Raw genomic sequence first — 17608 nt, 5'->3', positions numbered from 1 at the left:
GTCTTTACCTCAGTATTTGTGTTTGTGAATTTAGTGCCATGAACTGAAAAATATGTAAATATTTAATAATGGATTTTCATTTAAACTCAAGAATTTTGCTTTATTATTTTTGCCTGAACTTCTTTCTTTCAGAGATATCTCTTTCTAACTTGTTACTATTGACCTTGTCCATTTCTTTCAAATAGTATTTCATCTTTCTTTTAGGAGTGTATGTGTATAAATGTATGTTCATATATATAATATACATATGAATAAAACTGCTTGACTCGTTTATATGTTAATCCCTGCTTTATACCTTCAATCCTTGACATCTTGCTTTTAAATTAAGTACCATCATTTAGGTTGACCTTTTCAATCTCAGCAGTGTCCTTTCAATAAATATGGCAGGAAAAAAAATTAGACACAGGATGCTGAATGTGGGCTCATCACAGATTTAAGCATTAAAAGAACAACCACTGCTATATTATACTTTGAAATAGATATGCCAAGGATCTTTTTCATTTTATATTTTTCTTATTCCCATTCCTGAAAGTTAGTTGCAAAAGTTGTTTTCAAAAGTTATTAAACGCATTTTACACTAAAAATATAAGTCCTAAGTAATCTAGGAAAGGCAGATTTAAAGGATCCTGATCATAGATTATGCTTAAATTTATTAACCACTTACATTTTGTTATGTAAATTACTACCTTCAGTGTTCCACAATGAATGAAAAATTTGAATTAAATGATAAGGCTTTTTTATATCCATGCTAGATTTGTTCTGAATACATTTTCCATGAGTAATAGTATAATTCTGATTTTACTATCATATTAGTAAGATAATTATGTGTTTAAATTCCTAGTCCCCCCCATATCTATCAGTACTTATTTATCAATTTATTCTACATCTTTTTTCTCCTTCCTCATTCTCTTCCTTTCTCTTTTTTCCCCCCATTTCTTTCCACCTCCCTCTTTTCCCTGTTTCCTCATCTGAATAATTGGGAGGTCTAACTAAATGGACAACCCCAGATGCCTTCCAATCTACTGCATATCATATATTCTTGTTCCAGGCATAATGATTTGGACCAAGTTACCTATATTTTCCTCCTACAATAGTAAGAACTCCTCAGTTTGACTTACTCAGCTGTTTAACTATAACAAAATTTATGTATTCATCTGCTTATATTGGAGAGCAAAGTTCTCTTCTTCATTCTAGTCTTCGAATGGTCACTTTCTTCAAGAATTCTTTTACCTTTCCTTACTTTGGTAGGGAGAGATAAAATAATATTTGTAAACATAATTTACCAGAGCTTGTGATAAAAATCCCAGCAGGCTGGGAACACAATAGTTTCACAGTAAATAAGACCATTAAAATATTGATTGGAATTAACACACCATTTGTTAACAAAATTCATATTATATTTAGGCCTGGCACATATAAACACTTTATAAATAATAGATCTTATTCATTATTATTATTATTATTATTATTATTATTATTACTATTATTAATAATACAAAATCCAGTTGTGTTTATTCTTTGTTGATTTTATGTGTGTATATTTTACTTAGGGAAAACTCTCCTCTATTAGTTGTCAAATATGCATATATGTTGGTTCTTATCCTTTGGACCAAAATGACATCACTATGAGATCACTCTGTGACATCATCCTAATATGAGCTCAGAATGCTCTATCACAGGTTGGGCACAATAACCCACGTGAACATCCAGGGTGTACTCTAAACTTGCCTTTTTCACATTTTCTTTGAGCTGCTTCCATTCTTTCTACCTTCCTCATAGAGTGCAGCAACCTCACTGAAAACGGCATGCCATGCTGGAGGATCCTGTGCCAGTGTCTCCTATGCTGTACAATCAATTCTAATGTTCTTCAATGAGACCTTTACAGTGTCTCAGTATCACTTCTTCTGATCCCCTTGCAAGCACTTGCCCTGGGTGAGTTCTACATAAAAAAGTTGTTGTTGTTGTTGTTGTTGTTGTTTTGGCAAGTATACATCTGGCATTCTAGCAAAGAATCTTCAACTTTAAAAGGCTACAAGCCAAAAGCAATGGGGAAGAGTTTTGGTGCATGATCTTCCGTTTACAGCTGATTGCTCATTCAATGCAGCCTCTGAAACTAAGGTACAAAAAGTATGGTTCAATTCTCTGCTGCTTCTGCTCATTTTGGTCTAATAATTAACATCAAACTAACACAGGTGTTCCCTCGGTCAGCATCACACCATCCATATGTGGAACCATTAATTACAGCAAATGCAGAAGTTTTGAAAAGTTCACTTCCCTTAACAGTGTCCTTTTCGAGGAGATTCACCTTGATAATAAGGTTGACACTTATATTGCCAGATCTAGGTCAATATTTGGGAGGTTCCAAAAGAATACATATATGTACATACACATATACATATGTGTATCCCCACCTCTATCTGTATTTCTATATGGATTATGCAACAATCCTTAATTTCTGTACTCCTAAGAAAACCAAGATTATCCTAATAATGTCAATAGCAAGAAAATCATAAAATAAGAACATGCTTGACATCTTCTGAATAGTCAACAAGTAAGAGATAATGATTTACTTTAGATACCTCTATTTGTAAATGACATTGTTAGGGTTGCATCAAACTTTAGAAAACTGCAGGTTTTCCTTAGTGAATTCCATGAAAAGTCAGAGAAATTCAATTCACACTTATTTTGATATTGATGAGATGCAGTTTTATGAGAAGCCATGGAGTTAGTCTAGCAACATACTGACAAGTACTGTAAATAGTGGATGAAAACTAAAAATTACTATTTTGAGATTCTGAAAAATGGTATTTCACATACTATAGATAGAAAATATAGATATAGATAGATAATAAACAGTATTTAGATACAATAGATAAAGATATATAGACATATGTATATATTATTTTGTGTAATATACACAGAGATCCTAAGCTATTGTTCATTGACACAAAACACTTTCTTTAAAATATCAATATTCCTTCAATGATGCTATCTGAGAATTATGAAAAAGTAACCCCATTTGCCTTGCAAAAACCTAAAAAAAAGAGAGAAACACATAATGGTATACACTACAATATTATCAGTAATGATCACAAGGAGAAGTGGTACAAAATTATCTTAGAATAAGTGTGTACTCATATAAAAGTCAAACTGGTCATGTAGTGAAAGTAACAGAAAAGCAAGAGTCAGCACACATATAATATACACATATATTTTATGTATATTATATAAGTATTTGCAGGTGTGTCTGTCTATACATATAGATGTGTTTGCATATATACATATATGTGTGTATCTATATATGTACATATGAAATTTCAGTGTGCTGTTCTTCATTCATTTCAATAACCCTCAAATCTTCAGGAACCCATTTAGGGTTTTCTTGGTAAAAATGTCAAAGTGCTTGGCCATTTTCTTCTCTAGCTCATTTTATAAATAAAGACATTAAGGCAAATTGGGTTAAGTGACTTGTCCAGAATCTGAGATCAGATTTCATTTCTTGAAGATGTCTTACTGACTAGTCCTGGCACTCTATTCATTGTGCCACCTAGCTATTACATGTGTATATGCATGTATTTGTTTATAATTGAATGGGGAATCTTATATGTGTTTATATATTCATATACATACATATATGTATACATTCATATACACATTTTTTCATTCAGTGGTGTATGACTTTTTGTAGCTACATTTGGGATTTTCTTGGCAAAAATACTGTAGTGCTTTGCCATTTCCTTCTCCAATTCCTTTTAAAGATTAGAAATTGAGAAAAACAGGGGTAAGCAACTTGTTCAGAGCATATAGCTAGCAAATGTCTGAGTCCAGATTTTAACTCATGACTTCACACACAACACTTTATCCACTATGATATCTTAGCTGCCCCATAAAGGTTCATATGTATGCATCTGTAGAGGTGTGCATGTATACATACATTGTAATGATAGTAAGGGTTAGTATCTATGTAAATACACATATGTTATTTATTTATTGATCCATTATGTATATAGTGAACACATACATGTTATGTGTCAGATATTTTGCTAAACACTTTAAAATTATAATCTTATTTGATCCTCAAGACAATCACGAGAGGTAAATACTATTATTATCCACATTTTACAGATGAAGAATCAGTGATGAAATCACGTGCCAGGGTCACACAGTTAGAAAGTGTTTGAGGTCAGATTTGAACTTGAACCTTCCTGACTACAAACCCAGTACTTTATTATTACATATTGGTGAATGTCAATATTTGTGTTTACATGTATGTATATTGGGCAGCTAGATGGATAGAGCTCCAGATAGGGAGTGAGGAAGACTCAACTTTTTGACTTCAAACTGTCTTTAGATAGTTGCTGGTTGTGTGACCCTTGGCAAATTACTTATTTCTGTTTGACTCATTTTCCTCATCTATAAAATTAAATGGAGAAGGAAATGGCAAACCACTTCAGCATCTTGGACAAGAAAACCCCAATTGAAGTCATTAAAATTCATAGATGACTGAAACAATTTTTAATGGATGTTTTATTTTTCCAAACACATTTTATAAAAGTTTTTCAACATTCATCCATATACCCATGTATATTTTTAATTTAAAAAATTTCCTTCCACCTTCTCTTCCCACTCCCATCCCTATAGCGACAGTCATTTTAATATTGTACATACACATTTGTGTTTAGCATGTTTACATGTTTGTCATTTTGAGTATGAGAAATTAAGATTAAGGGAAAGAAATGCATAAGAGATCTTTTTTTTCCCAAAAATTCATCAGATTCTGAAAGACTATTTTTTGCTTCTTTTGCTTTTTTTCTTCTGGATAGGGATAGCATTGTCCATAACCTGTATACTAGGATTGTCTTAGTTCTATGAACTGCTAAGAGCAGCTGCATCCATCAGGGTTAATCATTTCATAAAATTGTTCTCTTGGTTATGCTCCCTTTGCATAGCATCAGATTCTGTAATTCATTCCATGCTTCTCTAGAGTCTGACCATTTATGGTTTCTTATAGAACAATGTATTCCATGTTTTTCATGTATCATAACTTGTTTAACTACTCCCCAATTGATGAGCATCCCCTCAATTTCCAGTTCTTTGTCACTACAAAAAGAGATGCTATGAATATTTTGGAACTTGTGGGAATGACTAAAACAATCAATCAACAAAAATGCTGTTCTTAAGGAAAGACTTCCAGCAATCTAATGCATTGGATATATTGAATATGGGTGGGAATTGACTAGGGTGCATGATAAGAAGATATAATTTGGTTATTATATATATTATTCATTGTGAGTAATTCTTTCACAGATGAAATTTCAAATCCATTAAATCATATACTCACAACAACCCTGTTAAGTATGTAATACACACAGCATTCATGCATTTCATAGATGAGGAAATTTCAAATCTCTGAATTTCAACTTGTCAAAAGTCCCAGAGCTTGTAAGTGCTGGATGCCAATCTAAAGACCTGGTCTTCTAAGATCAAGTTGGCCTTCTTTACCTTATACCACATCTCATTCTAGGCTCACAGAGACACACTGCTCTCTTCCAACAGATCCTCATCACTACCATAACTCGAAATCATCTAACACATGCTAGAGAGGTTTCCTGTGGTTAAAACAGCATCAACTTCTTGCATCAGAAACCAGAATAAAACTTTGTGAAAGAATGTGGACTACCCAGATCAGACTGAATTTTAATGAAATTGTGCTAATTCTTAAGAGAATCCAATATTTTTCAAACTGATTCTTGTTACTTTCTGGCTATTAGGAAGACTTAATGATGTGACACTTTCTATGACATCTACAAGCAGAATAGTAAAGTAAATGTTAAAATAGACTGAGAAAATAGCTTTTTTCTGTTGATTGAACTTTCTCAGCTCCAAACTGACTGGTTTCTTTTGAATGAAATAGCATTTTCTAATAATTGCCAAATAAAAAAAGCATGAAGATGCAATGTTCATAATCCCTCCTAAAATAGCAAGGCTCTGGAAGGATTTGCATGAACTGATGATGAGCAAGATGAGCAGAACCAGAACATTGTACACCCTAACAACAAGCAACATTAATGGACTTGCTCATTCCACCAGTGCAACAGTCAGGCACAATTTGGGGGTATCTGCAATGGAAAATACCATCTGCATCCAGAAAAAGAATTGTGGAGTTTGAACAAAGACCAAAGACTATTACCTTTAGTTTTAAAAAAAAAAACAGTTATCATATTATGTAATTTTGTTATCTCTTATACTTTATTTTTCTTCCTTAAGGATATGATTTCTCTCTCATCATATTCAACTTAGATCAATGTATACCATGGAGACAATGTAAATACTAACAGGCTGCCTTCTATGGGGATGGGTGGGTGGGGGAGGGATGTGAAATTAGGGGGAATAATTATAAAATTAAAAATAAATACATAAAAATAGCTAGGCTCTAAATTACAACTCTCTCTCTCTCTCTCTCTCTCTCTCTCTCTCTCTCTCTCTCTCTCTCTCTCTCTCTCTCTCTCTCTCTCTCTCTCTCTCTCTCTCTCTCTCTCTCTCCTCTCCCACACTCTTCTAAATTTCTCTTTTTATTCTCTCTTAAGTTTTTTTTTCCAGTCAGCAGAATGTTATCCATTTTCTCTCTTACTCCACAATGTTGTTTCTTTCACTCTATCTGTCACCCTGTTTTTGGACTGGTAGACTGACAGTTTAGCTATTTTCCCCTTTTTATCTTTCTCCTGGCCAAGATCAGCCACAGCTCTTCCCTTCTCTCTTTCACTGCCTGGTCTGGAATTGGTAAACTATGAGACCTTATGTCAAATAGGCAAACTCGACAAGGTCTTGGGAGAGGTATCAATTTGTAATGTAATTCCCTTCTCTCTGTAGGTATGCCCATGTGTCTACATCAAAGGATTGAAAATTTAGAGCTAGAAGAGACCTCAGTGGTTATACTGTCCTATTCTCTAATAACTTAACATACATGTCACACATGACAAAGCTGAAATTTAATTATAAATCTTTTGATTCTAAATTATAATGTTATCTTAAAATTTTTTTCTGATAACTTTTGATATGTTTTGCTATAACTTTTAATTTTCTAAAATATATTTTGCATATTTAGAGATTTCCCCAAAGTCCATATGTTTTTAAATCCTCATTAAAGAAAGCTTTTCCTATTTTTCTTCTTCACTGCAATTATTTTTCTTTAATCTTTTTTCTTTATTTGATTTTCAAAAAATTGTCTATTTTATTAAATGAGTTTTATCTTATACAAGTACACCAAAGTCCAGTTGTTAAAAGATAACTAGAATTTCTATATGAGAATGAAAAACAATAAAACTTCTATCACTCCCATATTTCTTCCAGAACAGTGCTGAATTTGTCAGGACATAGGACAATAAAAATATAGAGAAAGCTTTGTGATATTGTGTAAGTTACTTAATTTGCCTTGACCTCAGTCTTTTCGTCTTTAAAATGAGGAGTTTATGCAAGAAGTTCTATTCTTCCTAGCTCTAAATTGATTGTACTATATCTAGCTAGGTAGTCTTCATTACTACTAAAATCCTTTTCAAGAAATAACAGAAACACTACAGTGAGGGAATTTCTTCCAATTACAATTAAATTCTCTGAATTCATCAGAAAATGCAAAGCTGAAAATCTGATTGTCAGTAAAGGTGATGGTCAAAGATAAAAAATGAGGAATAACACAGGAAAGAAAAACACAGTTAACAGTCATAACCAAGAGTTATGGTTATGAACAGTAAGAATTCATCAATAATATAGGGGAAGGTATCACAATGGATTCAAAAGAAGTATCCTGTAGTATCCAATTTACAAGAAATATATTACAAACGTAAAAGATCACATAGAATTACAATGAAAATTGGAAGAGGTCCAGTTGTAAAATATGCTATAGGAAATTTTTTCTAAATCAAGGGTATCAATCATGGTCTCAAACAAGGCAATATGAAAATACATTTGATTAAATAAACAAACAAGTAAACTATTACTTTTAAGAGAAACAGATACTAGAACAATGCCAATATTAATATCTGTTCACTGAATAGCTTAACATTTAAATATTAAAAGTAAACTTAATTACATTCCAGGGACAAATAGATACTAGAACTTTAATAGGACTTCAGTATGCTTGTTTCTGAACTAGATAAATACAAGATACATAATAAACAATAAAAAAATTAAGGATCTGAACTGAATTTTTTTTTAGGTTTTGGCAAGGAAACAGGGTTAAGTGGTTTGTCCAAGACCACACAGTTAGGTAATTATTAAATGTTTCAGGCCAGATTTGAACTCATGTACTCCTGACTCCAGGGCCAGTGCTCTATCCACTGCGTCACTGAGCCTCCCCTGAACTGAATTTTCTTTATAAAAAGGTATACATAATAGATCATTGCTGGTATTGAATGAGATTAGAAAGGAATATAAATATTTCTCAGCTGTGTTTAGCACCTCTATAAAAATTAATATTTGCAAGGCCAGAAAAACTCCATAAACAAATTTTAAAAGTATAAATATTAAGCACATACTTTACTGATCTTAATATAATCAGAATTACTATTAGTTAATGTGATTTAAACAAAATATTTTATACTAAAATAAAAAAGAAATTGTTGCAAAAGAGAAATGTTTAAGTAATTTAATTAAAAAAATATACCAAAGGAAAATTAGAAATAAAATAAATCTTAAGAAAAAAATGGGGGCTGCTAGGTGGCCCAGTTGATAAAGCACTGGCCCTGAAGTCAGGAGTACCCAATTTCAAACCTAGTCTCAGACACTTAATAATTACCTACCTGTGTGGCCTTGGGCAATCCACTTAACCCCATTTGCCTTGCAAAAACCTAAAAAAATGACAGTCATAAAATGAAATATAAAATATTTAGCGATGTAGTGAAATCACTGAAAAATTTATTTCACTGAACTAAATTTTTATCAGCAAAAAAGGATGGAAAAAGAACAAATCAATTTGCATATATAGCTGTTAAAAATTAGAAAGCAGCAAATAAAAACTGTAAATAAAAATAAAAATCTGATGTCAAAGAAGAGATAAACAGAATTGAATAAAAACTGTAAATAAAAATAAAAATCTGATGTCAAAGAAGAGATAAACAGAATTGAAAGAAATACTAAATCTTTTTCTTTTCATTTCAAAAGCTAACAAAATATAATATTAGTCAATTTTATTTAAAATGAAAGGAAAACCATTTTCTGGAATAAAAATGAAATACAGTAAATGAGAACATGCCATAAGTGAGTAAAAATTATTATTTAAAAATATTTTGCTCAATTACATGCCTAGAAAATAGATAATATATAACAAATAAACTTTTTTTTTAAGATTTGTGAAAGTCCAGAACATTACCGTAACCAGAGGTAGGGAATTTGAACAACCCAGTCTCAGAAAATTAAATTTAACAATCATTAAAAGAATAATCAAAGGTGGAAAATAATCTAGAACTAGATAGTAACTGTTATTAAATAATCAAAATATAATTAGGACCTATCAAATAATCACAGTACAATTACAATACAAAGTACAATTAATTCCAATATTACAGAAAAAGATAACCAAAATAATGAAGTAACAGACCCTACCAAAATCCTTCTTTAAAAGAAATATGAATGTTATCAAAACAAAAACAAAGAAGAGAAAGAATGCTTTTAGACTAATCTTTCTGATGTGTAAAGAAACAAAAGTATGAATACAATATTTTCAAAGAGCTACAACATCATATCAAAGAGATTATGTTCAAGAATTGGACTGAATTTATCCTAGGAATAAAGGTCAATTCAATATTACCAAAATTATAAACATCATAATCATATTAATAATAATAAAATGATTTCAGGACTTCTGAGACAGAGCCAAGATGGTGGTGTGAAGCTAACATGCTCCTGGAGCTTTTCCCTACAAAGAGAAATGAAGTTTCTGCCCTGACATTAAAGCTACAGATCCCACCAAGAAAAAGAGAAGATCCCACGACGTTTTCAATGGTAGGTATCATGGAGGATCTTCAATAAAGGTCTGCCTTTTTAGGGATAAAGGGTAAGTAGAGCCCAGCAAGCTGGGATAGTGGGAAAGCCAGTGGGAGGCTTTTAGCTACAGTGCAGTTCCTGACGGCTTGATGACAGCATAGGTCCCAGCAACTATATGGCAAACTAGCAGGGAGGGTCCTAACACTGAACAAAGTCTGAACCCTGGGAACACTGAGGCAAAAGGCAGGAATGGGTTGGCAACAAATCACTGCATAGTCAGAACCTGGACACAAAGGATGAAAGAAACCTTTGCAAAGGCAGGGTTTGGACTGCAGAGGCAACATCTTGACCAGCAATAAGTTAGGGATCAGACCCCAATACCAGCATAAAAAGCTCCCTATACCCCAGCTCAAACAATAAAGTTAGGCAAAAAAGCTAAAAAATACTCATTATAGAAAACTACTTTGTGGGTAAATATGATAATAATTCCATATTAGGGGGCAGCTAGGTGGCATAGTGGATAAAGCACCGGCCTTGGAGTCAGGAGCACCTGGGTTCAAATCTGGTCTCAGACACTTATCTCGCTGTGTGTTATTTGGCAAGCCACTTCACCCCATTTGCCTTGGGAAAAAAAAAAACCTAAAAAAATAATTCCATATTAGAAGAAGGAATCAGTGAAAAATTACTCACAGGGGAAGTCCCCAAAGAGTCTATTAATTGGACTCAAATTCAAAGGCACATAGAAGAGCTTTAAAAGCAATTTTAAAACTAATGATAAGAGCAAGGAAAAAATGGAAAAAAGAAATTAGAGTCATGCAGGAAAATCATTAAAATTTGACCAAAGAGGGGGAAGCTAGATTGCACAGTGGATAGAGCACCAGCCCTGGAGTCAGGAGTACCTGAGTTCAAATCTGGCCTCAGACACTTAATAATTACCTAGCTGTGTGGCCTTGGGCAAGTCATTTAACCCCACTGCCTTGCAAAAACCTAAAATAAATTATATGAACTATATGAATTATAGACCAATCTCCCTTAAAAACATTGATGTTTTATTATTTTATTATTTTCTTCCCAGATATCCTTCTCCAAAATTTAATATTTAATCACAGGTTTAAAAAATTACTCAGGGATGGATAGAGTTGGACTAATTATATATTGCTGTTCAACTAAAGCCAAAGATGCCAGTTCACTAGTTTGAATTCATAGCAGTTTTTAAGCCAATGTTCTCTTTTTCTTCTTCTCTCTTGATCAGGGAGAAAAAGATATATAGTTTTTAAAAAGGCCTAAATTTGGAAGCAAAGGATCTGAGTTTTAATCCAGGTTCTACTGCAAACCGTCTGTGGGAACTTTGGGCAGAATCAGGATGTGTGAAGAGTTCTAGAATTCTGATATTTTCTCTTTAGTATTCCAATATATTCTACATAATGATCATTTGACAAAAAAAAGAAAAGAAAACTGGATTATAAGATTTAAATTGCTCTCTATGTACTTCATTTAAAAAGGTTTAATACCTAAATATATGCTGCACAGCATGTATTTAAAAAGTTCTTTTTACAATTTAATACATTATAATTTGTTGTAAGTGCCCTCCCTCCCAAACCATCTTTTACTTTCCTACTATACATGAATACATATGCATATAAATTCAGTGTCCCAAAGGTTTTATTGTGGTTTTAATCAATCCCATTATATAGATCTTACTTATTCACTTTATATGTATAATGTATATTTTTATACGTGCACATTTTTCTCCCTCATTTAAATTTAAGCTTTTTGTAAGTAATTTGCTTCATTTTTTGACTTTGAATCTCTAGGTTCTGGCACAGTTATGTCTTTAATAAATCATTTTGATTGATTAACATTTATGTGGGGGAAAGGGTTTTGTAAGCCTAGAGAGATCCCAGATGAAAACTCCTACTAATTATGTAATTCAGCACCTTCTCTGCAACATATAGACTTACAAGATAGCCAAGAACACCAAGGTGACATGCTCAGGGTCTTGGAGGCAAGTTATGTCAACAGTAAGACTTAGACCCAAGTTTTCCTACCCTCCAGGTCAACTCTATTCCCTATACCATGCTGCTTCATAATATTTGTATAGCATTTTACATACATGATTGCATTTAGACCTCTGTATGGACATCTATGAAGTATTTGGAGCAAGTATTTTATTCATATCTTAAAAACCAGGAAACAAAGGCCAGGATCAAATTAGTAAATGGTGAATTTAATATTAAGCATTTGAATTTTTCCTTTCTATTGCTAATAAAGTATTGGGTATTATATACATCTATAATGGCTTTTCATAGTAAGGGATAGATAGATAGAAAGATGGACAGACAGATGGATAAGTGATCAACCCCAATTTTTATAAAAAAAAATTTCAATTATCTGTTTTTATGTAATTTCTTTTCTAATAATTTTGGTATTTACCTGAAGGTGGTGGTGTTATTTATGCCAACAATTTCAATGAAGCTGAGATAAAATTTACCTGTCTTGACTTAAAACAAATACATGTCATGCCATCCATCAGCCAACGCCTTCTATCCCAGATCTAGCTTGACATATTGTAGGTCTAATATCAGGCATTTGGGAATTTAACTATTTTGCTGTTTATGGTATGTATATATGCTAGTCTAATGTCTAGAAAGGTTGTGAGTAATGATGCTGCAAATTGAAGTCATGTGTTTCTTCTGAATACCTGCTTAGAGAAAGCAGCTGCAGAGGAATTTCTCCCATGTTGCTTTGCCAATGACCTTGACCCCAGGAGGATGGATCTTCAAAGAGAGTTACAGGATCCCTTGAGAGGAATTGTGTCTACAGTTTGACTCTATCTTGGTCCTCCATTGAGGATTGTGTATTGTGCTTCTCCAGAAAATTAATGTCTTAGTTCAGATGTTCCCTTATTCTTATCTTCTAGGTTTGTCTGGAGTAAATCAAGAAAATAATTCATTTTGCTCTATAATTGCAATCATTTATTTGAACACAAATTGAAACCAAAAGCTTATGTGTACCTTAGATTTAAAACTGAAAACATTGTGGGAAGTTGCAGAATACCTTTGAGTCCAGTAACAAGGATGCTGCATAATCTAGTATATTTGCAAGCAAAAGATAAAGAAATTAAATTCACTTCACCACTTCACTAGAAATGTTCCTTTTAAGTCCTATAAAGTTCTAAATAAGATTTATTTTTGTTATATCATTATTCAGGCTTATGGAATCACACATTATTATATCTTAATATAAAAATATTTTTCTAGAAATGAATCCTACTATTATGTAACACATTAGAGAATATTGCTGTCTATTAATACAAATTCTTGTAATGTTTCTAGAAATAACTGTCAGACATTTCTTTCTTTTCTTTCTTTCTTCCTTTCTCCTTCCTCCTTCCTTCCTTCTTTCCTTCCTTCCTCCCTTCCTTTCTTTCTTCCCTTTGTTTTTCTTTCTTTCTTTCTTTCTTTTCCTTTCTTTCTTTCTTTCTTTCTTTCTTTCTCTCTTTCTTTTTCTTTCTCTCTTTCTTTCTTTCCTTCTCTTTTTTCTTCATTCATTTTATCTGTCTATCTATCTATCTATCTATCTATCTATCTATCTATCTATCTATCTATCTATGTATTTACAGCTCTGTATATAAATGTAGGATTTAAACTCCATTAAATGAAAATTCATTACTTATCTGTTAATTTCTCCTTAGTACAATGTTCTCTGACTTAAAGGTAGTTAATTCATGTTTGCTGCCATATTGAATTAAGGATATTAATTTTTTTATTTTAAATTAATAGATTTAAATGTTGATTGGTATATTGTACAAAAAAATTTACACAATTTTTAAAACTATTAAAATAGACTGTCTTTTCCTATTGAGTTCACATATTTTCATATTTTATTTTCTAGTACATATGCATAAATATCTCTATCCATTTTATTTGAAGTTTCATTTGGGTTCTTGCTTCAGAGGGTCAATCCATTTGCCTCCATGGAGAAATTCTAAACAGACTCTAAAGTTACCCACATTTTATTGTACAAAATGTTTCCACTATTTAAAAACTTTTTTCTTTTATATCTGTTCAATTCAATCAATACTTACTAAGTACCTAATTCATGCAAGATGCTTGATCTGTAAAAACTGCTTCATCAGGGAAATAGACTGAAAGAAAAGGTTAAAGCATATTTTTAAACAAAGTATTTAAAGGAAACTTTTCAATGGCATATAACAGCATTGGAAGGGCATTGACCACATCTCTGTCTCTTTCTGGATGATTACTATTGTTAGTATTACAACATCATTCCTTGACATTTTATCTTTTGGAAGAGTCTTTCCAGAATGACTTGACAGTTATAAGGGGAAATTTGACATCACATGTCATTTGAATATGTACTTGAAAGAGAATACACAAAATATTTGTATAGTTTATCTTGAAATATTTCCTTCTATTTTTTCATCTTTTGGCCATCTTTCTCTTTTACTTCCTCTAATAAAGAGGGTTGTACAACCTCCAAAGATAAAGGCAAATCCCCAGGATACAAGAACAAGAGGGCAGAGTTTCCCTGACTTTCCTCTCCCCCCACTTTCTCCCATTCTCCCCCACCCAAGGTCATTAATGCTTACTCTTCCCTTCAACTATACAAAAATGCCTAATTGATTCTTAGGGCAATCCTTCTTGGTTCAGAATCAAGCTTGACATAAGCTGATTTAGGAATCAAATAAAATGAAACTCTAACATTTAACAAAAAAGTAGTTTGTCTTAATTGTAACTATAATACAACATAGCATAGACTCTCATTTGAGTCTACAGGGAGGAAATCAGGTTGAAAAGTTTATTGACTCACACAGCACTGAGACTTACATTAAATGTGAGAAGTACTTTTTGGATCATCATTTTTTGTACCAGAATTGACAGAGAAGCTATCTCAATGACTTGAATACGAGTCTTCTTGATCAGAAAACACTCACCAACATCTTACTGTCTTTAACAAAAATTATCCTAGCCTACAATGCAGTAAGAGACAGCTAGATGGTTCAGTGGATAGATATCACAATGCTTGTCATCTGGAAGACCTGAGATCAAATTCAGCCTCAGACATTTACTAGCTGTGTGACCCTGAACAATTCACTTAATCTCTAAATGGTAAATCACTCTAGTATTTTCTGGCAAGACAATCCTATGGACAATATGAGCTATGATCTTAGGAAGCTATGTAGCACAGTGGATAGAGTACTGGGTCTGGAGTCAGGAAGATTCTGAGATCAAATCAGACACTTATTAACTTTGTGACTCTGGGTACATTACTTAATACAGTTTGCCTCAATTTCCTCATCTGTAACATAATTTGGAGAAGGAAATGGTAAATCATTCTAGTATTTCTGACAAGAAAATCCCAAATGTGATCATGAAGAGTTGAACACAATTGAAATGTCTCAACAACCACCACCACCACCAAGTAAACAAACAACAACCACATTATTATACTCTTATATGTCTTGCTTCTCGCATGTCTTCATATCAATACATTCATACCTCAGTAGTTCAGTAGGCTTTTACTTTTTATTGGTAAGGAAAGAGCTGAATTCTAGCACCAACTGACTTTTAGTGAGGTCCAGTACTATGTAATTACATTTCTTTATTACTTTACAACTTAACACAGAACCTGGCACATAATAAGTACTTAAAAATGATTTTTGATGAACTGACTGACAACCTCACTTCTTTTATTTGTTCTGCAATATATTAATAAAAGAGAACTATCTCCTTTATGAGCTATTTGAGGATAGCATCAGATAATATATATTTTGAAACTATTAATTTTAAAGTGATATTCAAGTTAGAAGTGATATTATTGTTGTTGTTATTACTTGAATTATGCATATATATCCCAAAGAAAAAAAAACAATAAAGCCTATTGTGAGACTATGTGTGCCTATAAATACAATTCTTTGGCAGGCAAAGACTAGGGGATCTCTTGAGTTCAGGAATATTGTGCTGTAGTAGACTGTTCATTGGCTATCTGTGTTGTTTGGTGCTAATATAGTGAATCCCTGAGATTGTGGGGCTACCAAATTGTCTAGTCAAAAAGTGAAATAGATCAAAATTCTCATGATACTAAGTAGTGGCATTAGCTCATGAATACTCCCCTACCCCTCTAACTTCTGAGAGATAGGAGAACCAGAAAGACAAAGGTGAAGAATAAGAAGGAGAAAGATGGGAGAGGTGGGGAGAGAAGAAGAACAATAGAAACAATAACAATATCAGATATTTGACAGCAATGGCTAAGAAATACTTCCTGTTCCAGTATATGTATCTTGAAAATTTATGAGTAACAATTTACTTATGCTACATCTTTTTTCTTGAAATGTATATAGTTGAAATATAACATATTTCTGAAATAGATTGGAATGCTTATACCAATAACTCTAGCACCACTGATGATTACTATAAATGTTTCTTTCAGGAGATGTTACCTTATCTTTAGAGTGAAGTGGCTCTGTATATATCATTATCAGATGATACAGCACCTCATCTACTGTGTCATTTGTTGCCCCCTTTTCTGAATGTTGTTAAAGCATTTTTCAATGCCAGATTCCTTGGAGGATTTTTTACTTTTATCTATGTTATATTATTGCTTTTAGTCTGTCATTGTTCAGTGGATGCTAATTTTCTGGAGATATATGAGGATGTACATCATAATTAGATATATAATAATGTAGCCAAACAGTGATTTATTTGGTCTGCAAGACAACAGACTTCAAGTTTCATTTACTTGACAAATATTGGAGGATGTTCAACTAAAAAAAGCAATATCAAATTTATGAGGAAAGATCTAGCCTTTATTGAAATTGTTCATTTTGTAACTAGCTCCCTAATAAATGAGACAGGAAATATCACTGCACATTACATGCTGTGAGTTGTCATTTCTAAATGACATTGATGAGAAATTCTTCCTGCAATAAACTATTGATTGTGTCAGTCAAAATGACTTAAAGAACATGATATGTAAGCATAAGGATATATGTGTCTGTTTTTGCTGCTGAAGTAGCTAAATTCATTATATTGAACTCTGGGAGAGAGAAAAAGAAAGACATCATAAAAAGATATCAGCATTATATTGGTTGAGCTTAAAGTCAAGAAAACCTACATTTAATCTGGCCTCTGACAAACAGTGATTTTGTGACAATCCTGGGAAAGACTAAACATTTCAGTTCTATAAACAACTCTCTAAGCCTCTTAGTTATAGAGAAGGTGCTTTTTGATGTGATTAGTCCTTAATAATAAAGATCATATTCCAAATGAAAAGAAAAATATTTACTAGCATGTCAATAAAAGCATACCTAGAGTATAAAAATACATATTTGTAAAAATATTACTTTCATTCACATTTGTTTCTTTAAAATCCTTTATAATATATGCAAATATTAGTAGGGTGAAAAGAAAATATTCTATGCCTTTTCAAATTATTTCCAGTAGAATACCTTTCTGAAGTGATGACAAGTCTATGTCTGTCTAATAATTTTTAGATAGCTGTTAAAAACATACTTGTTAAGATTATATTTTCTATCTAAAGTTAGAATATTCTCTTATTTTGAGAGGAAGGAATAATGTAGCATATAAAGAATTGGTCTCTGATTCAAGTT

General features: G+C 32.3%; 1 long non-coding RNA gene across 1 annotated transcript in view; it reads left to right on the top strand.

Moving 5' to 3' along the window:
- The first annotated feature begins 1725 nt into the window (after positions 1 to 1725).
- Positions 1726 to 17608, top strand: part of LOC141491986 (uncharacterized) — a 65255-nt gene continuing 49372 nt past the window's right edge. The window contains exons 1-2 of the long non-coding RNA XR_012469826.1: positions 1726 to 1932; positions 9852 to 9996. This is a non-coding gene — a long non-coding RNA (uncharacterized LOC141491986). The remainder of the gene's footprint in view (positions 1933 to 9851; positions 9997 to 17608) is intronic.

Source organism: Macrotis lagotis, chromosome 6, assembly GCF_037893015.1.
Source record: "Macrotis lagotis isolate mMagLag1 chromosome 6, bilby.v1.9.chrom.fasta, whole genome shotgun sequence".
NCBI lineage: Eukaryota > Metazoa > Chordata > Mammalia > Peramelemorphia > Peramelidae > Macrotis > Macrotis lagotis.
This window is presented reverse-complemented; position numbering and strand designations above follow the sequence as displayed.